A 23,567-nucleotide genomic window follows, 5' to 3' on the forward strand; every position below is an offset into this window, starting at 1 on the left:
CTTTGCGCCCCATTAGTGCCCGCTTAAGGCGCTAACGGGAGGCGCAAACCAACTGAATATTTCCCCCTATACTTCTATGCCATAAAACCCAGACAGCCATTAGGTTTTTTTATGGCCTTATTCACTTGAGGTGCTACTTTTAATGTCTTGTGATGGCAGTTTAGATTCAAAGTATAAATTAGTACCTTTATTTTTTTTTTAAACCAAAAGTTATCACCTCCCATTTATTGGGATTGCATTCTATCTGCCACTTTTTTGCCCATTCTGCCATATCCCCTTACAGCTTTCCTTGGTCCTCAGAATTATTTATTACACCTTCTATTTGATCATCTGCAACTTTGGACACCACTTCCTCTAGCCCATTGTCCAAATCATTGATGTAAACAGTGAACAGAAGTAATTTCAGAACAGAACCCTGTGGGACAGAGCTATTTAGTTCCAAACACTGAGAAAACTGCCCGAAACTACTAATCCCTGTTTCTTTTCTTCTAACCAGTTGTAATCCATTTTGCTACCCTTCCCTTAATATTCTCCAATAGTCTGTGTGGTACCTTGTCAGAGGCTCTGAAAAGTCGGTGCACACCACATCCACCGCATTTCCCCAATTCACCATATCTGTCTTTTCTGCAAAGAACACCATCTGGTTGGTCAAGTACAATCTTGCTTTCTGAAATCCAAGGCGGCGGCTTCTAATTATTTTCTCTTCATTTTAGGTATTTAGTAATTTTAGCTTTAAAGATTCCAAAACTTTCCATACCACAAATGTTAAACTAACTGGCCTGTAATTACCAGGGTTATCTCTGCCTTCCATTAAAAAAATTGGGCTTTGCATTGACCATTCTCCAGTCATCTGACACTACTCATGCTTAATAGAACCCCAAAGTATAATTCCCAGGACGTCGGCTATTTTTCACCCTATTTCCCTCAGCATCTTTGGATGTATCCCATCAGGTCCTGGCACTTGGTCCTCCTTTAGTTCAATTAACTTCTCTAATAATTTCCTTTGATTTATATCTCATCACACTCTTAACCCATTCTGGATGTCCTCCCCAATAACCTTCTCTTTTGTAAACACTGAAGCAAAGTACTCGTTAAGTATCCCCACCAATTTCAGCTCATCATGAATATCTTTACATACTTCCAACATTATCCACTCAACAGCAAATAACGTTTCACTCAACTTAAACAATATGTTTTGTGAATCATAAACGAAACCAATAGAATAATGATTTTCACTCAAGTTTCAAGATTTAAAAAGTTAGCTTTTATTTAAGTTTAGCCAGCTAAAAAGTTGTAACATTCATTAACAAATTTATATTTAAATCATTTTCAAACACACACAGACTGAAATACACACAATTTGACTTTCCAGAGGAAAAAATAGATTTTGAAATTTGAAGATAAACTAAGCTGATCAGAAGTGTGTAATTATTAGCATCAGTCATGTTTGAGGTGGTTTCTGCCCATCACACACACACTCTCTTATACACACACGTGCAAAACCTCCAGTCTGAACAGTGCAGTGTGCAGTTTACCAGGATGCAACAGAACAGAATTATGACTGCTATGATTAGTCAGTAACTCCATTATCATTATATCATGCGACTACCAGGATGGTAGAAGGCGAACTAGATGGACCTTGGCCTTTTTTCGCCTAGCAATTCCTCAGTTCCTATGTCAGCCCAACTTGTACAATAGCCATTTTTCAAAATTATTTGTAGAAAAGCAAGAGGAAGAATTTCAAAACTGTATAGGGGTGTTGTTTTTATACTTTATGGGGTGATACACTTCCAGTTGCAGAGTAAATCACACGGCTGCATGCCGATAGGTTCTCCACAGGCTCAAGTATTAATTTATTATATTTCTGACAAAAGACCATGGCCTCAATTTTAATTGACCCATGGAGTCGGGATTGGAGGCGTGCAGGGGGTTAAAGTCCCGAATTCGGGGGTCCAGACACCATCCCGCCCAAAACTCGCCTCCATGTAAGTTTCAAAGGAGGCGGGTACCCGTCCCGCACTGGGACCCGCCAACCCGAGGCGGGAAGGGATTAGTGCCAATTAACTGCCTGTTAACAGGTAGTTAACAGGCAGTTTTTATCCTAATCCCTATTTTAAATCTTGAACTGTGGTATTCCCGACGGCTCCAAACCACGCCAGGTTAGAGGAGTCAGGCCGTCGGATTGAAGGACTTGGAGGGGTCGAGATGTCGGTGTTCAGGTGAGTGATGGGTGCATGAGTGCAAAGGTAAGTGTGTTTGGTGTGTCTAAAGTGTTTAAATTACCTGTACTTACCTTTTTATCCTTCCTTCCTCTAGGTTTCGGGAGTCCATCATCCAACCGGCACAGAAAGCAGAACGGCTGCAAACTGTCAAAAGTGACAGCCTGCAGCTTTCTGTGCTGGAGAGATTTCTAACTGAGTCTGTGTAGAAGGACTCAGGTTAGAAGTAAGACTGTCAGTGTTTGACAGCTTCAAACAGCTGTGAAACACTGATATTTCATCTGTCAAAACGTCTTGACAGATGAAATTTCAGTCTGTGACATCACCTGTTGCCGGGTGGCCCTTAATTGGCCTGCTGGGTGGGCTCAACAAGGTCAATCAAGTTAAAATCACGTGGATTGGTCGCATCTCGATGGAGGCGGGACTACGACCCCGAAAGTTGCAGTCCCGCCTCCTTCCCGACTTGAGTGAAAATCACCCCCTACCTCTGACAGGTAAAATTTTTTTTTGCTTGGTTCGGTTTCTATTTTTCTTTAAATTGGTAGATTATAAAAGTGATTTGAAAAGTAGCTAGAAGATTGAATAAGTGGTCTATTTTTAAACTTACAAAAAAATTGTCGACTGAAATACTGGTTTATACAGTCCTGTAAATTGCAGACATGGGTCTCATTGGTAACTCACTTCGGCTGACAAAGTGAGAGCTCTGGGTAGAATATTAACATCAAGCCAGGATTTCCAGAGAAGCAGATTTCTTAGAGTAAAAATGTGAATTAAGATACTCAATGACACAGATAATTTATAGGTAGGCTTAATCATATCAGTGTGAAATATGCAATTTTTAAAAATGTTCTTTAGCAATGCACCCTGTTCAATTTTGCAGCAAAGAAAAATGGCCAACAAAAGGTGTTTTACAATTTGATTTCAGATTTGATTTTAGTCACTTGCTGATTTTTCACTCTTTTACAAATACAAAAGGTTCACGTGATTTGCCATTAAAGACTTGACTACAACCTGCGTATGACTGGGAGCTAAATATTCCAGGCTATAGGATCTTTAGAAAGGACAGGGAAATTGAGAAAGGAGGGAGTACACTAATATTGAAAAAAGTCACAATTACCGCAGTAGAAAGAGGGATTTCAGTAAGGGTGACTGGGCTGTGGAAACACTATGGGCTGGATTTTGTCAGCCCCGAGGAGGCGGGTATGCCGGTAAGTTGCAGGATTTGGGGGCGGCTGGAAGCCATCCTGCCCTGGGTCCCGTCTGAGGCAGGAAAAGGATTAAGCCTATTAACTGCCTGTTAACAGATAGTTAACAGGCAGAAAATAGAATTATCCCTATTTTTAGCTCTGAAGTGCAGGCTTCCCGACCTCGGAGAACCTCGTCAGGGTGTAGGAGACGAGAAGGAGGTCTGCGGGTGTCCTGAAAGTGAGATGTAGAGGTGAGTAATGGGTGCAAGTGTGGAGTGGTAAGTATGCAAGGTGAGTGTTAAGTGTTACAAAATGTTAACTTACCTTTGTTTCTGCCTACAGCCTTCAGCTGCTGTGGATCTGGAGTCCCGACATCTTCATTGTCGATTTCACAGATTGGCTGTTGGATCCTCTGAACCAACAGCCAGGTGATTTCTGCGAAGAACATATCAAACTACACAGAATGTCAGTGTTTGACAGCTTCACAAAGCTGTCAAACCCTGACATTTCTTCTTTCAAGAAATCTTGACAGATGGCACGTCAGACGTTGACGTGCTCGGTCACTGACTTCCCCCTAATTGGCCTGCTGAGCCCGCTGGGTCAAGGTCAATCAGGGGAAATTCCTGCTGGTTGGCCAGAAGCTGATGGAGGCGGAATTGAAAGCCGGCAAGCAGCAGTCCCGCCTCCAAAAGCTTCCCATTGACAAAATCCAGCCCTATGGGTAGAGTTAAGGAACAGTAAAGAATGCAAGACTCAGAAGACTTGTCTACAGACCTCGATAGTAATACGGTGGGGCGAATGTATAAATATGGTTATAATGGGAGATTTTAATTTTCATAGACTGGGAGAAGCAAAACAGCTCAAGTAGTAAAGGCAATGAATTTCTAGAATGTACTCAGGACAGTTTCCTATGTGGTTCAGAAGCGATAAGGGAACATGCCATACTCGATTTAGTGATGAGTAATGAACCAGAATTAGTTAACAGTCTGACAGTATGGGAGCATCTTGCAAACAGAGCTAAATATTCCAGGCTATAGGACAGAAAAATTGAGAAAGGAGGGAAGAGTAGCAATATTAAAATTCAACGGTATTACGATTGAATTTGAAATTAGGTTTGGGAGGAAGGGAGAGTCACAAACCAAGGTTTTAAATGCAAGTATGACAAACTCTGAAGGGATGAGGAATAAATTCACCCCAGTAAACTGGGCTGAACTGTCAGCGGGTAAACCTTCAGACAAACACGGAGTATTCAAAGAAGATTTTGGTGCAATACAAAACCAGTACATACCCCTAAAAGGCAATGACTCCAATTGTGTAAAAAGAGAAGACCTCCATTTTTATAGCACCTGTCATAACCTCAGGAACTCCCAAAGCACGTTACAGCCAATGAATCACATTTGAAGTGTAGTCACTGCTGCAATGCAGGAAATGCAGCAGCCAATTTGTGAAACGTAAGCTCCCACAAAGTGTAGTATATCATAGTTTGCAGAGGACACCAAGTTAGGAGGCACAATAAGTTGTGTGGATGGGTGCAGGAAGTTACAAAGGGACCCAGACAAACTCAGTTACAAAGGTTGGGGTCACGGTGTTATATAATCGGTGGGAATAGCCGAGAGTCCTCAACATTGACTTCGGACCCCATGAAGTCTCATGGCATCAGTTCAAACATGGGCAAGGAAACCTCCTGCTGATTATCACCTACCCCCCTCTCTCAGCTGATGAATTAGTACTCCTCCATGTTGAACACCACTTGGAAGAAGCACTGAGGGCAGCAAGGGCACAGAATATACTCTGGGTGGGGAACTTCAATGTCCATTTTGAAGAATGGCTCAGTAGCACCAATACTGACTGATCTGGCACAGTCCTGAAGGTCATAGCTGTCAGGCTGGGCTTGTGGCAGGTGATGAGAGAACCAACATAAGGGAGAAACCACCTTCACCTTGTCCTCACCAATCTAACTGTTGCAGATACATATGTCCATGATGGTATTGGTAGGAGTGACCACCGCACACAGTCTTTGGAGATCAAGTCCCATCTTCACACGGAGGACACCCTCCTTCGTGTCATGCGGCACTACCACCATGTTAAGTGGGATAGGTTAACTTGTCTAGCAGCTCAAAACTGGGCACCCATGAGTCGCTGTGGACCATCAGCAGCAGCAGAATTGTATTCCACCATAATCTGTAACCACATGGCCTGGAATATCCCTCAATCCTCCATCACCACAAAGATGTCCAAGCCTGATTCAATGAGGTGTGTAGAAGAGTATGCCAGAAGCAGCACCAGGTATAACTGAAAATAAGGTGCCAGCTGGTGAAGCTACAACACAGGACTCAGTGGAAGCAGCATGCTGTAGTCAAGAGTTACGTGATCCCACAACTAACTGATCATGTCAAAGCTGTGCAGTCCTGCCACATCCAATGGACAATTGAGCATTTCTTAGGAGGAGGAGGCTCCATGGACATCCCCATCCATAATGATGGCTGAGCCCAGCATGGGACATAGTTGGAGCATTCAAAAGCATCTTCAACCAGAAATGCAGAGTGGATGATCCATTTCGATCTCCTCCTGAGGTCCCCACCATCACAGATGCCAGTCTTCAGCCAATTCAATGCACTCCACGTGACATCAAGAAACGGCCGAGTGCACTGGACAGCAAAGGCTATGGGGTCCAACAACAACCCAACTCCAGTGCTGAGGACTTGTGCCCCAGAACTAGTGGTGGCTCTACCCAAGCTGTTCCAGTACAGCTACAACACTGGCAGCTACTCAACAATGTGGAAAATTGCCCAGGTATGTCCTATCCGCAAAAAGCAGGACAAACCTAACCCGGCTAATTAACACTTCATCACAGCCTACTCTCAGTCATCAACAAAGTGATAATAGGACTGTTGATGACTCCTTTCAAGTGGCACTTATCAATAATCTGTCAATGATGCTCAATTTGGGTTCCACCACAACCACTCGGCACCAGACCTCATACAGCCTTGATCCAAATATTGACAAACAAGCTTAATTTCAAAGATGTGGTGAGAGTGACTGCCCTTGACATCAACGAGCATTCAACCAAGTGTGGCACCAAGAAGTCCTGGTAAAACTGGTCAAGGGGATCAGGGAGAAAAATATCTAGTGGCTGGCGTTATATCTAGCACAAAGGAAGATGGTTGTGGGTGTGGAGACCAATCATCACAGCCCCAGGACATCGCTGCAGGAGTTCCTCAGGGCAGTGTCCTAGGGCCAACCACCTTCAGCTGCTTCATCAATGACCTTCCCTCCATCATAAGGTCAGAAGTGGATGCAGTTTGCTGATGATTGCACAGTGTTCAACTCCATTTGCAACTCCTCAGATAATGAAGCAGTCAATGCCCGCTTGCAGCTAGACCTGGACAACATCCAGAATTGGGCTGACAAGTGGCAAGTAACATTCATGCGACAGAAGTGCCAGACAATGACCATCTCCAACATGAGAGTCTAACCATCTCCCCATGACATTCAATGGTATTACCATCGCCATTTCCCCCACCATCAACATCCTGGGAATCACCATTAACCAGAAACTCAACTGGACCAGCCATATAAATGCCATGGCTACTAGAGCAGGTCAGAAGCCGGGCATACTGCAGCGAGTGGCTCACCTCCTGACTCCCCAAAGCCTCTCCACCACGTACATAGTGATGGAATAATCTCCAATTGCCTGGATGAGTGCAGTTGCAACAACACTCAGAAAGCTGGACATTATCCAGGACAAAGCAATCCGCTTGATCGAGAGGCCATCCACCACCAGCGTACCATGGCTGCAGTAAATCCTGTCTACAGGATGCACTGCAGCAACTTGTCAAAGCTTCTTCATCAGCATCTGCCAAACCCATGACCTCACCCACCTAGGACAAGGTTAGCAGACACATGGGAACACCACCACCTTCAGGGTCCCCTCCAAGTCATATCTTATTCTGACTTGGACATATAATCGCCACTCAGTCACCATCAATTGTTCAAAATCCTGGAACTCCCTCCCTAATAGCACTGTGCGTGAACCTCACAGGACTGCAGCACTTCAAGAAGGCTGCTCACCAGCACCTTCTCAAAGGTAACTTTGGATGGACAATAAATGCTGGCCTTGCTCGCGATGCCCATATCCCAAGAATGAGGTGGGGGGGGGGGGGGGGGCGGGGAAAGGGGGAAAACAAACAGTCTCTCTATCCCTTTCCGCCCTCAACAGGGTTTCTCTCCCTTACCAACAGCATCCGTCTCTACATCTCTTCCCTCTGGCAAAAGTAATGTTGAAATCAGCCCAAGTGTTCATCAATAACCACGCAAAAGTATCTGATGATGTTCAATCAGAAGAGAACATGAGACATAAATAAATGCCAGTTTGTGCACAAAAGACATATCCAACACTCCTGATGAACTAAAAAAGATTTTTGTGTTTTTTCTCTCATTACGCAAGAACATTAATCGCAGAGAGTGGAAAAGAGCGCCACCAGTGTCTGCTGATAATTGTGGCATTTTTCATTGCAGATGGAACACTGTGCATGCCCATTCTATTTCACAATGGAGTTCTTCTTGTATCTGAACTCAGAACAGAGAGTCAGCTGGCTGGATAGCAACTGTGACAATGTAGAGGAGTGGTGGTGATTCGGGGGGGGGGGGGTGCAAGGAAGAGCACAAAAGTGTGTTCCTGCATCCAAGATATTCAGAGATTACAGGCCAAGACGGTACTTCATTCAATTTGTGCGAGGGGGTGAAATAGATTATTAATTTTATTTTAAGGGTAGCCAGGTACAGGAGATACATGGCAGAAGTATCTTGGAAGTTTTTTTTGCTAGAATGTGTTTGGGCAGAAATTTGAAACTGGCAAGATCACACAAGATTGGTGGATAACCCAAGTAGAAAATAACCAATTAGAAATGAGATAAAGACAAAGATTTAACACTTAGTCAATGAGGAAGAATATTGACTAATGGCTTGATGTAGATGTTAAACTTGAGAGGCGTGACAGTCAATATACATGATAGACACAAGACATTTTATTTTAAAGATAAATTGCAGTACACTGTAGGCCTTTTGTAAAACACTGGCTTGTGCATGGATTGCTTTGTCCTGTCAGCAGCTTTCTGATTTACTCCTCAAGGCAGACTTAACATGGAATTGTTGAGCACTGGGATCAGTTGTGGCATCAGCTGTAATGCACCACACTACAACTATAGTTGATGTTCCAGCTTGTCCTGGTGCTCAAGCCTACGCTTCTATATTGACTATTAACTTTCATCTGACGCTTCTAATTATTGTGGTTAAACAGGGATGAGCGGAGTACACCGAATGAACCGAGTGGAAGCTCGATCAGGGTTCTCAGACACTTGTAGCACCCCGGCAGGATTAACTGATGAGAGAACGCTGCCTGGTGTTTCATATTTGAATAGTCTGTCATACACCTTAACACACAGTTCGCGATCACAGACCAATTTAGTTGGCTAGTCATTTCATTAAAATTTATAATGCAACTTTTTAGACCGTTCAGGAATGCTCCCAACACACCTGCCTCTCAGTTGATCTGGCATGCCACAGCTCTGTCCTGTTGTTAAATACACTACAACTCCTGCTGAGCTGATCCAGTGTTCGACAATCCAGCCCTCCTCAACCAGAATAATTGATGCGTCAAAAAGGAGAGTCAACAGTTTATCCTGAATACCAAACCAAACCAATTTCTTACAATGGGTGCCAAATTTTGCAATTAGATTGATGTAGTGTTTCTTCTAATAGTGGAACAGGGCGACTATTCACTGTATCCAGTATTAGTGAACTGCACAGTACATGGAAGAAACATGTTACAGCCAAGAAAAGTATGTACAGAAAGCCGAAAAATATAGACTTGTTCTATCGGTAAAACGGGGAGACAAGAATTGGTCAAGGCAGATTCAACCAAAAACAAATTATTAGTAAAGTATTGGCAATCCCAAAATAAGTATTGAACACTGTTATTAAATTCCAACTAGAAGAACAATTTACCAGCAATTAACCTATTATTTAAAAGCTAAGAAACCACTAGTCCCAGGCAGCTACAGCACTCTACCGAAGAGGATTTTCGACAGAGTGGGACATAATGAGACCTGTATATTAATGTCACTGATGAGGAAGGCATTTGTAGGATCATATATACAGAAAATAAACAGGCATTTTCAGCAACAATGCAGTCAAATAGCAGACTTGTTAAAATTTCTGTTGACTTCCTGTGCTCATTTTAAGCACAAAAATAAAACTTACATTAACAAAGAGATTCAGGCTGAATGCACTGCACCAGAAGCTGGATCATTTTGTCTGGCCTTTATAATTATTTAAAGAACAAGTCCGATTGTATCCTTCCAATACTATTTAAATATTGACAAGACATGAAATTCTTCATTCAAAATTTTGAAGAGGTTGTTACATTAGAAGTGCAACTCCTTAAAAATAATTAAATGAATCCCTTTGTTCCCTAATAGTGTCATCATTATAGCTTGACGTTCCACAACCGTAGGCCCTGAAGAGGTCGGTTTATGCCAACGTCTACATCTACACCTTCTACTGCAGTCCTGATGCATTTTTTCAGATTTGGTCTTTTCCATAGATAGTTGCAATGGGAGATATCTGACTCGACCCCCCCACCCCTCCCCACCCAATAGTGCCCTATGATGTTATTCTCAGTACAGCTGGCCAACAGCTTGGTTGTGGAGTCAGGTTTTAAGGAGCGAATTAAGAGAGCGAGCAGAGAGGTTTAGGGAGGGAATTCCAGAGTTTAGGGCCCTGGCAGCTGACGGCATGGCCACCAATCGTGGAGCGATGAAAATTGGAGATGCACAAGAGGCCAGAATTCTCGAATGATTACAGGGCTGGAAGTTACAGAGATAGGAAAAGCAAGGCATGTAGGGATTTGAACACAAGGATGAGAATTAAAAAAAAAAAATCGAGCCTTTGCCTCCAGACAGACAAAGGCAGAAGAGCCAAAGACATACTTTTTGAAGTGTAGTCATTGTTGTAATGTAGATGATGTTATCCAGAGATGATGCCATTTCAGTCCTGGCATTGAATAAACTGTACTGGAATGCTCAATATTTGGAGCCAGGTTTATTTTTTTCAAATTCCAGGCAAAAATGCATAACGTACAACTAAGTTAAAAAAGGTATTGGTGTGTACTCCAGCAGGAAAGTAAAACACAAGGGGAGAAGATTTTAGGAATGAGAAAGCCAAGCAGCCCATCAAGTTGACTGTTACTTTCTGAACCCACAATGCTTCAACTGATTGTTGTTGAGTGGCAGTCAACTCCATTATTCACCAACTTTGAATGGAGCACTCGCTCCTGTAGCATCCTTGCCTCACAATCTCCTTTCCTAGTTGCACAAATGCATCCCTCCACATTCTTTTCCTTTGAAATCTTGGATTTCACTTTCCAATGAAAAAATGAAGATTGAAGGTGTACAGTGCAGGACATCAAGGTTTAAAAGAGGGACCCCCCCGCCCCCACAAGATAAATCAAGTAGTAGAGGTTAGGTGACACCATGTTTAAGTTTTAAAAATTAAAATATAAAATTATATACACTGTACACTATGAGCAACAAATGACTGAGGTTAAAGCAATAATTCAATTTCTCCTTCTTATTGATGATAAACAATTGAAACTTCATTATTAGCTTATATCACCATGAGAACAATTCCACTGAAGTGCTAACTCATTGCAGGAGTGTTTCGTTTCCAGCAAGAGCAGATTGAACTCACTTGGGGGTATATTTTGATCCCGTTTTTCCTGAATAGGTTGGATTGCACTTTGTGGAAAATAACAAGCCAAAATTGTGGGCGCACATGATTTTATGCCCAAAGCTTCTATGCAATCTGAACTAATTGTTGGCAATGAAAGTAGAACGGTCTAACCACGGTGCATCAGTAATAATGCCAAGTTTACATTTTTCAAGCATCTAACTTGCCACTTTAATTGGCATGGATAGGAAATATTTTAGCAATCCAACTGTGCAGTGCACAAAGCTTTGTAAAAATGCAACAAAGAGCCAAAAAGCCTGCTTCACAGGTCCTGATCCACATCACTTGGATAGAGTAGCTGAAGTTTGAGCCAGGGAAGGAAGGAAGGGGAGAGGGTTAAGGGGAAAGGATGAAGCATGGCCTACAAACTTGGACCAGACCCAGATCATGGCAACAGGCTGACTAGAATTGAATGTTAGGAATACATGCGAGAATCATAGGGGGAAAAATTCAGTTGTTGTGCATCCAGTTAGCGCCCTAAGTGGGCGCTAATGGGGCGCAAAGTAATTAGCGCCCGAGCGCAGCGATGTTTGCGCCGCTTGCGAAATTGACTAGACATTTTGCGGCGGCGCTAAACACGACCGCCACGATCTCCTGCGCCTGCAGATCGTGACGTCAGTCGAGTGTGCAACGCCCCGGTAGCGCCCTGGACTGGATATTGAGTGGCGGCCCCTGCCTTACCGCCTGCCTCTAGCAACGACAGGTTGAAGGGAGTGTTTTGCAGTCGGGAAGGGACTGGGGGACCACTATTAAAGGTGACTGCTTCCTGCCTTTTTTTGTCGGCGACATTTTTGCACCATGCATTCTGAGAGAGAGAGCGAGAGCGAGAGCCTGACAACTGGAGAGATTCAACGCTCTGTGAAGGAGTTTTGGGTACTGAGCAGCACTTTGCAGGTTCATTTTGATTTGACCTTCCTTGCATCGATTTAGAAGAGACTATGGGGGCTGCACTCTGAGCTCTTTCCCTGGGCCTCTCCATTGTTCTTTCCAACAGAATTGATGTACAGGTCTCTCCAGACCGAGATTCAAGGCTGCAATGAGTAGAGTGTGGATGGAGAGCAAGATCGACTCCCCCCTTTAAGAACTGGCCGGCACCAGTGTGTCTGTGTTCCAGTGCTGATTGACATCACATGAGCTTCGCCAGCACTCTGAGGTAGCGCCTCGCTACCTGGAGTTAGCGCCTTGAGGGGTGTGTAGGGCCTGATATAGCGCTCCAATCACCTCCAGGGGCGATAGAAGCCAAGTTTGCAGTCGGAGGCGATAATTAGCGCCAGGCGCTAAACTTTGCACCCGGCCATTAATTGCGCCCCAAACGGGGCGATACTAAATTTCTCCCCCATAGAAATTTACAGCACAGAAGGTGACCATTTCGGCCCATCATATCCGCGCTGGCTGACAAAGAGCTATCCAGCCTAATCCCACTTTCCATCTCTTTGTCCAGAACAAGCTCGACAACTTGAAAAAGAGCACCTACATAAGCCCAGAATATTACCAAGTCTTGGTATAAAGTTAAAGGGCAGATCTTTCTCCTGCTGGTAGTTTCAGCTGTCAACAGTGGCTTATGTTCAACATATTGTTTATTTACAACCATTAATTAACATCAAGGTGTGGATTAGAATCATCAAATCATAGAAATTAACAGCACAGAAGGAGGCCATTCAGAGATTAATACGATTTACTGACCTCGGTCGAGATTTAGTAACCAAGAAAACCTTAGGATACGCCTCCAACATATGGATCCTACTGTGGTTTAATTACATTCTGCAGAATTATACAGGCAATACAGGCTTTGTTAAGTACTTTTTTCTTCCCATTTTTCTTATTTAAATTTAATGCCATTATTTTCTTTTTTTTATGTTTCACCTTTCTGTATTTTGCTTTATTCTTGGAACGTTTCATTCTTTTCTTACGTTCCGATTGCATCATCTTGCTTCATACAGTTCTTCAGACTTTGCCAATAGATCACTTTCATTGTAATACATACATCACAAAATCGCACATGGTTGCAATTTTCATGCATCAATGCATATATTATGCAAATACTGGGTGTAATTTTACAAATGCTGCAAAAGTAAAATGTCAGATCTGTGGAAAGCATTTAACTATTCTCAACATGTATATTCTCCTTGAATTATAGTTTTTATTTGCCTTTCCTCCCTGCCATTCTGTTTTATGAGTTTTTTTTGCATTAAATCAAATTATATCACTTGCATTCCGTAAGTACAGTGGCTTTTACGAAGAACAGTCAAAACGTCAAAAGACGACTTGTTACAAGTTCTAAAATTTAACAGGAATAACACACAGTCCATTCATATGACAGTGATATATGGTATAAATGTCCTTTGTTTGGGCAGGATGTGAAAGAGGAATAATTCATGATTATACACAACTGGTTTACAAATCGAGGGGGGGATAGGGCGATTCATGATTATCTACCATCTTCCCCATGGTTTACAAATACTGAAGTTGTTTGAAAATACAATATTTTTATTAAATGTTCCCCCCCCTCCCCCCGCACTAGGTCTCAGACAGGCTTGAAAGGGTTTGAAAGATTTTGATTTTTTTTTAGAAAACCGGGTTACTCTATTGCAGCATCAGTATCACTAAAACAAGATGCTCGAATACTTGATACTGAGTAGCCTAATGTAAAGAATTATGGGGAAATTCCTCTGGTCACAAAATAGCAGGAAGAGTTTCTAGAGCATGATAAATAAAAGTATATTATCACAGAATCCCCACAGTGCAGATAGAGGCCATTTCGGCCCATCGAGCCTGCACCAACACATATCCCACCCTATCCCCGTAGATTAAGCCAGCAGAGAAAAACTCACTATTAGGTATATACTGAGATTAGCTGGGTGGGGCTCGGTCAGCTCCCAGTCAAGGACAAAATTCCATTCCCCCTGAAATGACTGTCTTCACTGCGATATACGCGATATCTCCCTGTAAGTGATATCCACAAAACAGCTGTGGAGGAAAGACGATCCAAAATTGTGGCTCTCCACCAGGCAAGAAATGAGACAATTGTTCAATACTGGTAAGACACATACTTTTGCCACGTAACATGGGAAGTATTTTGATCAGAAAGTACTGTTCCCTAGACTTTCCTTCCTATTTAAAGATAGCCCAACATAAATGAATGGCTTCCTGTGAGTTGCAAACTATGCAATTTAAGCAACAATGCTTCTAGTAATTAGAAACATAGAAGATAGGAGCAGGAGTAGGCCATTCGGCCCCTCGAGCCTGCTCCGCCATTCAATGCGATCATGGCTGATCATCCAAATTCAGTACCCTGTCCCTGCTTTCTCCCCATATCCCTTGATCCCTTTAGCCTTAAGAAATATATCTAACTCCTTCTTGAATATATTTAATGAATTGGCCTCTACTGCCTTCTGTGGTAGAGAATTCCACAGGTTCACCACTCTCTGGGTGAAGAAATTCCTCCTCATCTCAGTCCTAAATGGTTTACCCCTTATCCTTAGACTGTGACCCCTGGTTCTGGACTCCCCCGCCATCAGGAACATCCTTCCTGCATCTAGTCTGTTAGAATTTTATAAGTTTCAATGAGATCCCCTCTCATTCTTCTAAACTCTAGTGAATATAAGCCCAATCCACCCAATCTCTCCTCATACGTCATTCCTGCCATCCCAGATATCAGTCTGGTGAATCTTTGCTGCACTCCCTTCATGGCAAGAACATCCTTCCTCAGATAAGGTGACCAAAACTGCACACAATACTCAAGATGCGGTCTCACCAAGGCCCTGTAAAACTGCAGCAAGACATCCTTGTTCCTGTACTCGAACCCTCTTGCTATGAAGGCCAACATACCATTTGCCTTCTTAACCGCCTGTTGCACCTGCATGCTTACCTTCAGCAACTGGTGCACAAGGACACCCAGGTCTTGTTGCACTTCCCCTTTTCCCAATCAAATTGCAGTAAATGAACTGAGGTTGCAGGATGGCTAGATTTAAGTAAGTTGGTTAAAATTATAAGTTAACTGGAATCTGACTTCTATGACAGTCAGATGTCCAAATGCAAATTAAAACCTTAAGGGCTAGAAATTCCGTAGCGCCTCATTTGGGGTGCTAAATTTTCAAAAGTGGAAGTAGTAGCGGCAGGCGCTAATCATTCTCTCCTGCCCGGAACTTCGGCTTTTGCGCTCCAAGAGGGAGGTGGAGCGCTAAATGAAGCACTATCACTTCCCTTAGGGCGCTAAAGTGAGTGAGGGGGCAGTAGCGGCAGAGCGCTGCACAACGTCTTTGGGGGCTGTAAGGGGTGGTGTGTGTGGTCAGCTTTGCCTCTGACTCCGAGTGGTTCGAATCGCTCCCACTCCTGCGTTGGGTTTTCAGTCTTACCCATTGCCCCCCCTGAACAGCATGCCTTCCTTGATGGTGATGGCTGCTGTACCGTATGGGCCCTCTACTTTCTCCCCTTTTGTGAGCACATTCAAGACGGCTCGGAGGATGGGATCCCATACCTGGGCCTGCTTTAGGTCCGGGACCAAGCCTACCCCTTGTGTACCTCCCTTGTCCTGGATTGCAGCTACCGAACCTGTCTGGTCGGGGTCCCAAAACTCTCCTTCCCTAGCTCCCTGCTTGGCCAATTCATCTGCTCTTTGATTGCCCTCCCTCATGGGTTCTGTCTTCGAATGGGCCTTAACCTTATGGATATAGACCTTCCCTTCCTCCCCTACGGCTGTCATGATTTTCTCCAGCAGAGGCTTGATTGCCAGGGGTCTCCCATCAGCAGAGGTGTATCCCAGACGGGACCAGATGGCCAGGTATTCCGTACACAAATTGCAGGTGAACATGCTGTCCGAGCAAATCGTGTATGGGGCAGGGGATATCTCTGGGTGTGTAACCACGTACACTACCGCGGACAGTTCAGCCTGCTGGGCACTCATGGTGCTGGGGAGTTTAATTGCCAGGGCAATGTCTGACCCTGGGTCATAAGCTCCACACCCTGTGAGTTGTTTCCCCAACAGATACTGTGCTGGAACCATCCACATAGATTTCGCGGCCTGTGGGGTGTATCCCGGCCCGAAAACCTATGTTGACTTCCCATACTCCTTCAATGGGACACCGGTGGGCCGTCCCTGGATAAATCATGTTGGCTGCGAGCTTTGGCTCGCAGAGACCTTTCACCCTTAGGTCCATCTGGGAGAGAATCAGGGTCCAGCGAGCAATGCAGGCACTGCTCACTGTCCCATCTTTAATTCTCCCGTCTAGGAGCATTTGGGTGGGCATGCGATGGGTGAGGAGGGTGATGGGCGAGGTGCCTGTGAAGATCAATGATCTTTTCACAGCCCAGTGAGTGGCGAGGAGGTGCCTCTCAGTTGGAATAGCCCTTCTCCACATCGGTGAGTATCCTGGAGGAGTAAACCACCGGTCTCAGCTGACTGTGCCACTTCTGGAGCAGCACTGCACTCAGACTGTCCCCGCTGGCTGCTACCTCCAAGAAAAACTCCTTTTCCCCATCAATGGCCCCTAGAGCTGGCGCTGTCTGCAGATTTTGCTCGAGCTTTACAAATGCTGACTCGCAACCCTCATCCCACACCCACTCCACTCCCTTGTGTAGAAGTCGGAGCAGAGGGGCTGCTGTGGCGGCGTAATCCTCAATAAAGTCCCTGCAGTACCCTGTTAGCCCCAGTAAAGATCTCACTCCTGTCACTGTATTGGGGGCTGGTAACTCCTGCACTGCTTCCCTTCTGGCTTTATCTATGGCCCTTTCCCCTGCTTGTACAGCCAGCCCTAAGAACTTTACTTCCTTTCTGCCGATCTGTACCTTCTTGGGGTTTACCTTAAAACCTTCCTGCCTGAGCAACTCCAGCAGTTCAGCCAGGAGTGGACCGTGTTCCTCTCCAGTGAATAGGATCAGGTCATCCACATACGGGACTAACTGTCGGGGTCACAGAAAATCACAGAAACCCCACTGTGCAGATAGAGGCCATTTCGGCCCATCGAGCCTGCACCGACACATATCCCACCCTATCCCCGTAACCCCATGTATTTAATCCCCCTAACACTAAGGGTCAATTTATCATAGCCAATCAACCTAACCCGCACATCTTTGGACTGTGGGAGGAAACCGGAGCACCCGGAGGAAACCCACGCAAACACGGGGAGAATGTGCAAACTCCACACAGACAGTCGCCCAAGGCCGGATTCGAACCCGGGTCCCTGGCGCTGTGAGGCTGAAGCCTTTTAAGCAATCTGCCATACACTGGTGGAAAATACTGGGGCTATTGTGGAACCCCTGTGGTGGGCAGTTCCAGGTGTACTGTTGGCCTTTAAACGTGAAGGCGAACTTGTACTGGTCCTCTCTCCATAGAGGGATGGACCAAAACCCGTTGGAAATACCCAGCACCGTGAAAGTGGTCGCGGAGGCTGGAATAGTTCCAATGAGGTCGGCGACAGCTGCGACCGTGGGTGCACAGGCGGGGATGTTTCTATTGGGTACCCAATAATCCACCGTGGCTCTCCAGGAGTTGTCCGGCTTCCTAACCGGCCACAGTGGAGAGTTTACATGGGTGGCTATTGGTCTCAATACCCCCTGTTTGACCAGAGAGGTCATGGCCATTTCCATGTCTGCCTCCGCCTCTTTGGGGAAATTATACTGCTTGTGGTCGGGTCATGGGGTCCCAATTTACACGTACTTCGACCCCGTTCACCCTCCCACAATCATGCCAGCGAGTGGCAAATGCGCCGAGGTGTGTTCGCACAAATGCCTGGCACTCCACTGGAGTGTTACTGACCATTTGCTCGAGGTCGTAACCCTCCTTGGGTTTTAGGGTACACAAGGTCCCCTTGCCCGGTTTCTCTGGGATAACTGCCACTTCACTTTCTTTGCCGGTGCATGCTCCCCACAGACAGTGGTTCCTAAGATCCACTAGAATCCTGTGGCCTATGATGAACTCAACCCCCAGGATCCCTTTCCCTTCCTGCTCCCACTTCATTAAAACACAAGTCCACTTGGTGTGGAGTGCTCCTAAATGAATGGGCAGCGGGATAGAGAACGAGCCAACCTGCTCATTACCAGTGAACCCCACTAAGCTGTACGGGACCCCGCTAGACAGAGGTGAGGAGGCGGGATTATCTGAGTAGACTATGGTGCTCGAAGCTCCCGTGTCCAACAGATAGGTCCCTTTCACCTTTTCCACTTCCATCTTAACAAGCAGTCTTTTCCATACATCGTACTCAAGGGGACACAGATAGTCAGGCTGCACTGGCTCTAGTCATAAGTCTGTGTTAGGTGGAGCAGATAGAGTTAAAGCATCCGTGGCTGTGGCTACCTTCCCTGGGCTAGCCAACAAAACTCAAAGTGCAGCTACTAACGAATCAACTGTGGGGGGGGGGGGGGGTGGGGGGGGAAAAGAGGTCGGTGTTTCTGTCTTTGGGGCAGGAGCTGGGGAATTTTTCCCCACACTATCCTTCCAAGGATTTCTACAGTCCCTTCTCCAATGCCCACTTTTCCCGCACCCAAAGCAGTTACGCCTCGTATCGGAAGGGTTACCCCCTTCCTGGTGCCATTCCTTCTTACTTTGGCTAGGTTTTAACTCGTGAACCTTTACTTTCATTTGTGATTCTTCCAACCCTCTACCGTTGCGGTAAGCCAGGGTCAGTTGTCTGACCACTGTCTCCTCGGTGACTTGGGGGCCCTTTGGGTCGAACCACAGCTCGGCCTTGGCTCTGATTAGTGGCAAGCTGTTTGCCACCAGACTTCGGAACCAGTTCATCCTGGTTCAAGTTAGTCTGGTTGAGATCCCCATTACAATCACTCCTGTACACAGGCCACAGCCTGTCTGCAAAAGCCTGTGGGGTCTCCCCTGCTAACTGGGTAGTCTTCTCCACCCGGGAAAACGGACTACCATCATTCATCCCCATCACCTCCAGAACTTGATCCCGGAGGGCAGCGTACCCTCCCTGTCACTTCTTGCTCTCAGCAGAGAGGGACTGGTGCAGCTTGCCATCTAAGGTGAACAGAAGCATCTTGGCCATTTCAGAGTCATCGCACTCATTAATGCCTGCTGCTTGTTCCACTTCCATAAAGTGGACTGAGGGGTCTCCCTTTTGGGTGAGCTTACTCAGGTGGCTTACCATAGCCCTAAGCTGTTGGGTCCCATGGGGAATCACGAATTGGCTTTCAAGGGGCCCCTGGCCCCCACCTACCCCAGGTGGGCCAAACTTTTGCTGCCGAGCCGGGCACATCAGCCCCGGCCCCGACCTTTCCTGCATTTGTTTGCCCACTTCTGCCTGCTGCCAAACCGAGTCAAAACCCGGTGCCACAGATGGTGGCGGTGGTGTGAACTCCTCCCTGTCCTCCCTACAGATTGCTTGTCCCTCCTGCTACCTAACCGAGTTGTTCCCCAGCGCCACAGGTGACATCTAAACAGTTTCTACTTCTACTTCCAGGCCTACCCGGGCCACACCCAGGCTCATTAGGCACAGCATGCCTTTTGCCCTGGACAGAGCAAGTTTTAAATTGTCGATCTGCTTTTGACAGGAGCCATGATCTCCAGCTTCAAAATCCCTAGTGCTTGCTACTTTATAAGCTGCTTTCACGTCTCTGAACTTTTCCTCCTGTTGCTTTAACTGTCTGGTTAGGCGAGCGTTCTCCTGTTTCAGTACCAACTCATTGCTTTTTGCTTCGGTGACTTGACACCGAAAATTTTCATGCCTGTTCCTGTGTTTCTCTACCAACTGCAACTTCTCCTGACTTTGGGCCTGTAATTCCTACAATAGTCCCTCCACTGCTATAGCTCTTGCTTGAGACAATATGGCTGCCTCCTGCAGCTCTGCTGTCAATGCTTTAATGTGCTGATCTAAAAGCTGGATCTGTCGTAGGGCACAGACCAATCAGATGGCCTTCTCTGTCGACTTCTTATGATCCTTGCTCTCAGTCCATTTGGCTGCAGCATCCATGGGACGCTCAGCACGCAACAGACTGGTCACCCATTTCTTGGTGATATTCACCTTCTCAAAAACGGAAGAGGAAATCCTCTCTTCCATCTTCGTTCTTTCATCAAACACAGGGTCTGTTGCATTATATCCCTTTTGCCAAAGTCCTGCCACGGTCGCCATTTTCTATAAGGGGTGGTGTGTGGGGTCAGCTTTGCCTCCGACTCCCTGAGCAGTTTGAATCACTCCCACTCCCTTGGTTCAGAGGTTGTAATGAAAGTGCAACAGACACCAGAGTTGGTCAAAAGAATTGAGATTTTATTTTGAGACAGGAAAATATACAATAAAACTTATACTCTAAAAAGGGGGAACACTTTGGAATCTGCGAGGGAGAATGACAATAGACAAAAATACCTTACCCTCCCAATCCCACTATCCTAACTAGGTTGAATTCCAGAGGACCAGGAAATGCTCACCAAACAGATTGACAGATTGTAGAGGTTCGTGATTTCGGGGTTCTCTTTAGTTGTGGCGGTTGGGGCCTGCTGTACCCTGGACGTGGTAGAAGACTGCAGCTTCGTTGGGTTTTCAGTCTTCACCTGTCCGCTGATGCGGTTGGATGCGTAGTGGGATTTATCAGGTAAGTACCCAATTTCCTTTGGTTAGGTATAGTTTTAAGAGTCTTTTGTGTCATATCTTACCCAGGGGTAAGTCAGGCTAGCTTGTAGAGTGGAAACAAACTTGCAAATTTTCGACTTCTTGTTGGTTGGTTTCTTGTTGGTCGCGGTGGCCCAATATTACCTAGTTGGTGGTAATATTGTTAGTTGTTGGTTTCTTGAGGCCTTTGGTTGCCGCGATTTCCTTTTCCTTCCATTTCATTCTTCTTTCCTCAAGTCTCCGATCCTCTGACTAAGTACGGTGATGATGATAATAATGAGTAATACCTTTTCTGAACCGTACTCTCTCTCTCTCTCCTGTACTGAACTTGAACCTTCTTGAGCGGTGTCCTCAACTGACTCTCTCCTTCTGGGGCCCAGGTCTCTTTTGTTGACTAGTGACATGCATTGTATTATTCATGTTCTTGATGGCCCTGTAGGTTTCGGTGGGAACAGTCTTTTCCGTGGGCTTATTGTCTTTATGTAGAATGACTGGGACAGTCCAGAACATTCTCAAACAATCTGGCCTTTCCAATCTGTCCCACAGTGTCCAACCCATTCCTTTTGTTGCAGTTTTTTTCCCCCACAGGCCTGAACATGCCTTTTAAACTAGCCAAATCTTCCTGGGGTTTTGATTTTAGATCTCCTTTGGCCCAATATTATTTCAAACAGTCCAATATCTCTTTTCTTACTTTGGAGGAATCTGTATAATTTTGCGAGCCTTACAAGATTCATTCCCTCACTTAAAGGGAAGGGCCATTCCCTCACTTAAAGGGAAGGGCCAATGTTGGTTTGAATCAATCCTCATGCTGTCTCTGTAGGGCCACGGGAACTGCGCTACATGCATAACAGCCCCAAGCACTCAGACAGCGCAGGGCTGAGGAATGGCGGTGGCATAACAAATCAGGAGGCACCAGAATGGGGAGAATAAATAAATTGTCCGACCTGACCACCATGGCCTTTAAATAGCGCTCCCCAAATGGGCAGCCGAGGTGACAACGCCTCCTGCAGCTGCCGTTGTTGACGTCTGGCAATGCTGCAGGGGGGCGGAAGCGAATATTACATCCGGGGCAGTAACGGGGGCACTGCACACCAGATGACATCACGATCTACGGGGACCGACAGCGCGAGGCGGTAAGTGTTACCACCAGCGCAAAACCGCCAGGGAGGTTTGCGGGCGTCGGTGATTGCCACGCCCGGTCCATAACCCCTTAGCGCCCCATTTCCCCCACCCCCCAGGTGCTAAGCAGCTGAATTTCTAGCCCAAAGTATCAATTAGACAGCACCGGAGTTCAGCTTCTGGTTCTGCTGAATACAGTCACATTTCCTCAGTTCCATGATATATCAGATATCAATGATGAGTCAGCCCTCCTGGACAGCTCTTATCCTCCAAGCTCAGCAGCCACACAGACTGCATCTCGTTCCACTTGGCTTTCCGCATCACATTCTGCAACAATAATGAGGCTGTTCATTCTTTTGACAAAATGAAATGCAATAACTCTAAAGTAATTAAAAGTGCTGATACTTTACAAACAAGAAACAGACAAGGGCAAGAATATTTTTCTTAATTGAGATAAAGTGGCAATATCATAATTACAATACTTTTGATCAAAATATATTCTGTCTGATGAATGAGAGTTATTAGAGAAAAAGCCACAAAGACAAACCATCAAGCAGCAGTTTACGTACGTTCAAGCTAAACAGCCAAATCACAACGACGTTTAAAAATGTGTGATACTGAGGCCAAATAACTACAAAAAAATTTCACACTATTGCAAGGAGAAGTTCAGACAGTGGTGAAGCAGCTTTTCGGAGCAGCAACAAGAAAAGCCATTCTCCTGCAGTAGGTTTACCAAACTTTGCCACCTAGGAGAGGCTGTGTACTTGTCCACAGGGAGGGAAAGCAAACCCCCAAGTCACTTTCATGCACTCCCTCGCATCCCAATACAGTGATGTGAGAAAATAGTGATGTTGCAAGGGAGAAGGGAAAGGAAAGAAAATTGCTAATCGGAAAAAAATGTAGACAAATTTAAATATCCCGTACCTGCATAGAAAAGGATTATGCTGCACGAGAACATATTTTGGGGGATTGTCTCTACTTTTTGATAATTTCAACAAAAAAAGTAATTGCAAGTATAAAGCAGTGTTGTCCACTTTATTCTCATACTTTTTCTCTAAAATCACTAAACAAAAAGGAAAACAGACTCACCATCAGTACACTAACGGCAATTATAAGGAAAACTTCAAAATCAGAAGATAGGAACATATGGAGCAAGGAACAGATAATTTGGCCCGTTACAATTGTTCATTCAATAGATGTTTAAAATTTGCAATGTCAGAATGCTAATCAATCTTATAAAGGAGGTGACTATCCATCGATAAAACTTCAAGGAAATAAAGCTCTGTAAAGCCTCGTCGGTGAGTATATTCAAGACAGAGAGCGATTCATGTTTGAATATTAAGGGAATCAAGGGATATGGGGATAGTGCAGGAAAGTGGAGGTGAGTTAGAAGATCAGCCATGATCTTATTGAATGGCGGAGCAGGCTCAAAAGGCCAAATGGCCGAATCCTGCTCCTATTTATGTTCTTATGTTGTCAGCAGCCCAGTGGTCAAAGGCACTACACTTGTAAGACTAAGCCCTACAAACCTGTAGGTCTCAGATTTGATTCCTATTCTGTGCTCAGTGGCTAATTTCAGACAATGCAGCAGTTGGGACATGACAATTGGCCTTGGCCAGCCAATCACAGCCAAGATGTCCATTCTTGATTGATATCCAGTGACATTGATGTCGGCAGTGGACAGAGTCAGCAGGGATCTG

Source organism: Somniosus microcephalus, chromosome 1 (assembly GCF_052327205.1).
Source record: "Somniosus microcephalus isolate GS21.2 chromosome 1, FLI_Smic_1.0, whole genome shotgun sequence".
NCBI classification, from domain to species: domain Eukaryota; kingdom Metazoa; phylum Chordata; class Chondrichthyes; order Squaliformes; family Somniosidae; genus Somniosus; species Somniosus microcephalus.